This window comes from Rhincodon typus, chromosome 11 (genome assembly GCF_021869965.1).
Source record: "Rhincodon typus isolate 14 chromosome 11, sRhiTyp1.1, whole genome shotgun sequence".
Lineage (NCBI taxonomy): Eukaryota > Metazoa > Chordata > Chondrichthyes > Orectolobiformes > Rhincodontidae > Rhincodon > Rhincodon typus.
This window is the reverse complement of record NC_063342.1, coordinates 19449171-19456598: the sequence shown is the minus strand read 5'-3', so window position 1 is coordinate 19456598 and position 7428 is coordinate 19449171.

Sequence of the window (7428 nt, the reverse complement as noted above, 5' to 3'; positions counted from 1 at the left end):
GTACAGAAAGGAAATGTTATTGTCATTTTAAAAAAGCCATCAAAAATATATATTTTGGTTTATTTTCCATCTGGCATGTCTGCTAGCCAGGAGTGTGATTTCACATTCTACTTTCATAACTCTGCAAGTAATACTGTACCGAATTCTATACAATGGCTGAGACGAAGTAATCTAGACATACTTTGATGTACACCATTACCATCCCCTCTAACATGGGACCACATGAGTCTATACTCAGTACTTTTCCATACAATTTTCTTTTATTCATTCGTGGGATGTGAGCATCATTAGTTGGCCAGCATCCAGGATTTTGACCCAGCGACAATGAAGGAACGGTGATGTATTTCCAAGATGGTAAGTGGCTTGGAGGGGAACTTGAAGGTAGTGGTGATCCCATGTATTGGCTGCCCTTGTCTCTCTAGATGGAAGTGGTTGTGGGTTTAGAAGGTGCTGTGTGAGGATCTTTAGTGAACTTCTGCAGTGCATCTTGTAGAAAGTACACACTGCTGCTACTGTGCATTGGCGGTGGAGGCAGTGGATATTTGTAGATGTGGTCCCAATTAAGCCGCTGCTATGTCCTGGACGGTGTCAAGCTTCTTGAGTGTTTTTGGAGCTGCATCCATCCAGGCAAGTGGGCAGTATTCCATCCCACTCCTGACCTGTGCCTTTTAGATGATGGCTTTGAGGAGTCAGGAGGTGAATTACTCACCGCAGTGTTCCTAGTGTCTCACCTGCTCTTATGTGTTTATGTGATGGGTTGAGTTTCAGGTCAAAGATAACTTCAAGGATGTTAATAGTGGGGGATTCAATGATGGTAACACCACTGAATGTCAAGGGATGGTAGTTAAATTGTTTCTTATTGTTGATGGTCATAGCCTGGCATTTGTGGTGTGGTGCGAATGTTACTTGCCACTTATCAATTCAAGCCTGGATATTATTCAGATCTTGCTGCATTTGAACATGGACTGCTTCACTGTATGAGGAATTCTGAATGGTGCTGACCATTTTGCAATCATCAGTGAACATCCCCACTAGGTAAGGTGAATAGCCATGGTCTTTTTCCCAACTTAGGGGAGTCCAAAACTTGAGAGCATAGGTGACAGGAGAAAGATTTAAAAGAGACCTGAGGGGTAACTTTTTGACACACAGGGTGGTGCTTATGTGGAAAGAGCTGCCACAGGAAGTGATAGAGGCGAGTACAATTACAACATTTAAAAGACATTTGGACAGATACATGGATAGGAAAGTTTAGAGGGATATGGGTTTAACACAGGAGTTGGGACTAATTCAGCCTAGGAGTTGGGCCAAAGGGCCTGTTTCTGTGCTGTATAATTATATGACTTCTGACCTTATGATGGAGAGAAGGTCATTAATGAACAGCTGAAGATGGTTGGGTCAAGAACACTATGTTCAGTAACTCTTGTTGAGGTGTCCTGGAGCTGAGATGACTGACCTCCAACCATAACTATAAGTTGATGCTGAGTTAGGAAACACTTACCACGTTAAAATCTAACAGAAACTTGTTTTTGAAACAGCACTTTAGAGCTCTGTTAGGCTGTATAATCCCAAAGTAACTTGTATTCTAAATCTGAATTTTTAAATCAAACAGCTTATGGAGAGAAAGTAAATCAATATTTTAAGAAGTTAAGAACACCAGATTTTAAACATACGTGCAATTCATGAACTATTGAAGAGCCAAAAAAGTCCATTTTACTGCAAAATCTACTCTTCTTACTCAAATTTGCTTAATTTAAAAGATCTCATCATTCATTTTAAGCAATAAGTTCCCGTTTAGGTGTGAGATTAGTATTGATTAATTCAAATTATTCATTACCTGAAAACTTTCAGCATTAAAAAATATTAAGAGCAGGTTCACTGGAGAAACTCAGTATAATTAGTAGCACAAAAAGATATAGTTATGCTACAGATTATAACTGACTACACATTTATTATTTTAATCTGTTTCATTAGGCATTTAGAAAAAATAGAGTGGATGATATTTGTTAAAGGCCTACAAGAATTAATGGTGTACAATTACGGCCACATTAGATGTAATTAATGAGTCTGTAGGAATGCAGTACAACTTTATTTTATGTAAATTTTGCTATTATATGGTTCCTAAATCCAAGAAGTTTCAGTGCTCCATCTTTGTTATAGCAATATTCTTCTCCTATAAAGCAAGAGTGAGTTGAACACTCTTATTCCACCTCAATCCACGCAATTGAGGCTTTTCAGAGAGAACATCCTCCACTGCATCATTTTAAAGGACTGAAACTAAGCACTTGTCTTTCTAGAATTAGACCTTTTGGGTGGCTGCTTGTGCCTCTTCCAATTCAGCTCCGATCACTAAATGCTTGCTCCTGAACCTGTTCTTCTTGTGTATTCACAATTTCTGTTGTCTCATCAGTGGGACCTCCCTTCTGATTATCCAACAACCACCTCATGCTCCTTTGTCTTGCTTAGTATCTGGACTACTATACTGCCTTTAAATGTTTTGCAGCTTTTTTATTAATGGTATAGAAATTTAAATAATTGATGATTAGAACTTATTATATGTAAAATATAAAAAATCTACCACTATCCAATTAGAGTCATAGAGTCATACACCACTGAAACAGACTCTTCGGTCCAACCAGTCCACCCTGAACATAATCCCAAACTAGACTAGACCCACCTGACTGCTCCTGACCCATATCCCTCCAAACGTTTCCTTTTAATGTACTTGTCCAAATGTCTTTTAAATGTTGTATTTGTACCCACATCCACCATTTCCTCCGGAGGTTCATTTCACACGCAAACTACCCTCTGTGTAAAAAATTTGACCCTCGTGTCTTTTTTAAATCTCTCTCCTCACCTTAAAAATGTGCCCCCTAGTCATGAAATTCCCCATCCTAGGGAAAAAGCAACTGCTATTAACACTATCTATAGCCCTCATAAATTTATATGATGTCACCTCTCAAACTTCTACTCGCCAGTGAAAAAAGTCCCAGCCTGTCCAGCCTTTCTGGCCAAAATAGCCATTAATAGGTCCAGATAGTGAGATTTGGAGAAGATCATTATGTCAAACTGTCTGTCCCTCCATGGATACTCCTGGGTTTCCAATATGTGGTGAGCTTTGCAGGGGTTGGGATGCATCATCACCTGTGAAAATTACATTTTAAGTTTGATAGGTCTCTTTTGTCCTTTAATACATTTCTGTTAACGTTTTGAGCCATTTTTTGTTATTCTGCCCTAAAAAGGGGCTGCCTTAGCCATTATTATTTACTTAACATTATTATTTACTTAATAAAAGAGCAATAAGTACCTTGCTAACTTAAGTGACTCATTCAGGTACCCTATCACATGACAAAAACTCTTAGTCTCTGGAAAATGTTTAATTGTATGTTCTGATCTAACTTGCTTCAGTCTGGGGAGAGTTAATCTGCTGTTATCATCACTGCCTGCAAGATTCTCTTGCAGAAGACCATACCCTAGGTTCGACAAAACTTGCCTTTAATCTCAACTTTTCGAAAACCTGATTTCTAGAAGAAATCATACCTTCACCTGAAAAGTGGACCAATCGCACTTCCATGCCTCCAATCATAACAAAACAGGATTCTGCAAGATAGACCTAAGGAACAGACCATTCACTAATTACAGACATTCTCGATTCAGACACAAATCAAATGAATTAATATTCATAACTTTTAATTTTAAATGATTCCCAATTGTAACATCTTTTCTTTCCTTCTTTTCTCTTCGTTCTTCTTTGTATATTTTGTGACAATCATCCCCAGTGAAGGAGTAAAGAAAAATTTCCAAAACAGGCTAGTGAGTGGCTTGGAGGGTAACTTACAGGTGGTGGTATTCCCATGTATCTGCTGCCCTTGTCCACGTAGATGAAAATGATTTTGGTTTGGAAGGTGCTGTCCAAGGATCACTGGTGAATTTCTGCAGTGTGCCTTTAGATGATACACACCACTGCTAACTGAGCATCAAATGTGGTGGGAATGGATGTTTGTGGTTGTGGTGCCAAACAAGTGGGCTGAGGATAAGAGATTACAATTATGATCAGAAACTTGAGAATTTAGCACTCTACATTAGACCTAAGAAGGTTACGGTTCATGTGGTCAAAGTTTCTAAGTATAAAAGTAAAGAAATTTAGCAAATTGTTCAAAATGGTTAATGAAACTATGATGTATTTAAATGGGCATCAATCATAGAATCAAACAATACAGAAGAGACTCTTTGGTCCATTAACTCTGTATTGCCAAAAATACATCACTGCCTATACTAGTCCCACTTTCCTGCACTTGGCCCATAGCCTTGAATGTTATGACAATTCCCCAAGTACTTTTTAAAGGTTGTGAGGTTTCCCGCCACAACTACCCTGCTGGGAAGTGCATTCCAGAACCACAGCAAGATCAGAGGCTTGAAATCCTCCAGCAAGTAACTTATCTCCTGACTCCCCAAACCCTGTCCACCATCTACAAGACAAAAGTCAGGAGTGTGATGGAATACTCCTCACCTGCCTGGAGGAGTGCAGCAACATCATGACAAATACACATTGCACTTTTCTCATTACTTCTAGAATTTCCCCTATGACAGAGTACACTCAAACTATAATTGCAGCCTAATTAAGGTCTTGTTTAATTTTATTCCTTCTTCATTCTATACTTTGAAACAAAAAATAGCACTGCCACTTTTATTATGCACACTTAAGCTCTCTGTTGCAGAAATTGGAAGCACAAGCTATCACCAATTCCAAAAAGGAAAATGATCAGCACTTAAAGGAAATAAACTTTCAAGGCATACGGAGATAGAACAGGGGAATGGGACAGGCTGGATTGTTCCATCGAGAGGTAGACGATTAAAAGGCACAAATGCAGATACATGAGAATGGTAAAATGCTGTTATAGAAACATGGTTGCATGGAGACCAGGACTGGAAACTGAATATTCAAAATAATCAACTATTGAGGAAGAATAGACAAGAAGGAAAAGGAAGAGGAGTTGTAGTGATTAAAAGGAATGAGGCTAGTACATTAAAAAGGAAGAAATCTGGGTGGAAATGAAAAACAGCAAGTGGCAGCAATTATTGATTGGAACTATTTGTAGGTCACCAAATTGTAGTGATAGTGTATCAATCAAGAGATGAAATACACATGTAGAATGAACAACACTGTTATCATGGGTAACTTCAATCTGCATACAGACTGGGAACACCAGTTTAGCACTAAAGCTGTCGAGGACAAATTTCTGAGTGTATTCAGATTACTTTTCCAGAGGAGTATGTTGAGGAACCAAATAGAGGAACTTTTTTAGATGTGTTGTTATTTAATAATAAGGGACTAATTAATAAACTTGTAAAACAATCTTTAGTGATGAATGACCACAATATGGTAGAATTTCACGTTATGTTTGAAGGTGAAGTAGTTCACTCTGAAGCAAGGGTATTAAATTTGTATAAAGAACAGGTGCAAGTCACAAATTGGCTGGGGTGGATTGGGAAAATACATTAAAAGGCAATGGCTAGTCTTTGAAGAACTACTGAATAATCTACAGCAACTGTAAATTCCATCAAAATGCAAAAGCTCAAATGTCAGTCAACTGTGGCTATCAAAAGAAATTCAGAATTGTGTAAGATTAAAAGAGGACTATAATATTGCCAGAAATTGAAGTAATTCTGAGGATTTGGAGGTTTATAGAAGGCAACAAGGGGGCACCAAGAAACTGGTAAGGAAAGGGAAATTAGTGTATGAATGTAATCTAGCCAATAGAATAAAAAGGCCTGTGAAATCTTCTTTTAGTGCATACATAGGAAATATTGGGCTAAAGCAAATGTGGGACCATTAAAGGCACAGTCAAGAGAATTTAGAATGGGGAATAGAGAAATAAAGAGAAGTAAAATTATAACTTTTGTATCTGTTTTCACTGAAGAAGACACAAGAAGCAGAGATCCAAGTGGCCAGGGAGAATTGAAGAAAATTAGTTTTGGTAAGAAGATTGTACTAGAGAAATTAATAGGCTGAAAGCTGGATCCTCAGATCCTGATGGTCTTCATTCCAGAGTGTTTAATGAATGGCGAAAGAGGTATTTGATGCACTGTAAAATTCTATTGATTCCGGAATAGTTCCTGTGGATTGGAAAGTGGCAAATGTCACACCACTATTCAAGAAAGAGGTGAGGGAGACCTGTCAGCCTTATATCAGTATTATGTAAAATGTTGGCATTTATTATAAAGTCTGTAAGATGTAGGTATAAAAGTACACTATTCAGCCCAACAAATCTGCTCTGCCATTCACTGAAATCATGTCTGATCTGATAATCCTCACCTCAACTTTTCTGCCTTTTTCCTATTATCCTTGATTCCCTTACTGTTTAAAAATCTACCTGTCTCAGCCTTGAATATACTTAACATCCCAGCATTAACAGCCCTCTGCAGTAAAAAATTCCACAGATTCATTCTGATCTAAGAGATTACTCGTCATCTCTATTTTGAATGTGTGACCCCTTATTGAATTGAATGATTTATTGTCACTTAAATTTTAGTGAATAATACAGTAAAGTACAATGAAAAGCTTCAACTGTCAGTACAATCTGGCGCCACTTTGAATAGTTTAAGAATAAAATAAACTGAAAGAAAGTCTATCATCGTGCTACCATCTCCGCCATGAGTCCTGAGCCGACTCATCAATAACACCTGCACCAATACTCCACCTCCACTGCCTTGCCACCGCTTGTGCCAGACCCACCAACATAGGAATCGCCAGTCTTTAGGCACCATCTCTTCACTGCCAGACCTATCTCACTGACGCCACTGCTGATGCTGTGTCTCATGCTGAACCCACATTCGCCCCACAACCAGGAGTCTCCAGCTCCTTTATTGCTGTTGCCTCGCCAATAATCAGGAATCCCTGCTCCAGGCTTGTCACAACTGCAACCAGAGGTCCATAGCTCCATTGTTGCTTTGATGACGCCAGGAGACCCCCACTCCGGGCATACCATGCTGCCACCCACGACTCGCCAACTTAGGTGTCCCCACTCTGGGCCTATTGCAACCAGGAGACCCTGGCTCTGTGTCAGGCCACGCAGCCGCTGCCTCACCAAGAGTCCCGCTCCTGCTACATTCCTCTGAGATGTTGCCTTGCCGGCGTCACCATCTTGAAAAATCTTCTGCTGCTACTGCTAACTCCAATCACGGGGAGGAGCCGCGTCCACTGCCCTCACCTCCGACTGCCAGGAGGCTGCTGCCATTTCACTCTTGTTGCCGTGCCGATGCTGCCAATTAACTTGGCGCAAAAGACTTCAAAAAAAAGATGAACGAAACAATGAAAGAGAGAAGAGCAAAAGTAAAGAGAGAAAAAGATAGCAGACGGGAGCAGATACGCTGAGGGGTCAAGAGCCTGCACGCAGCCATGCTACTCCACCGCCATTTTTATTATTCAAG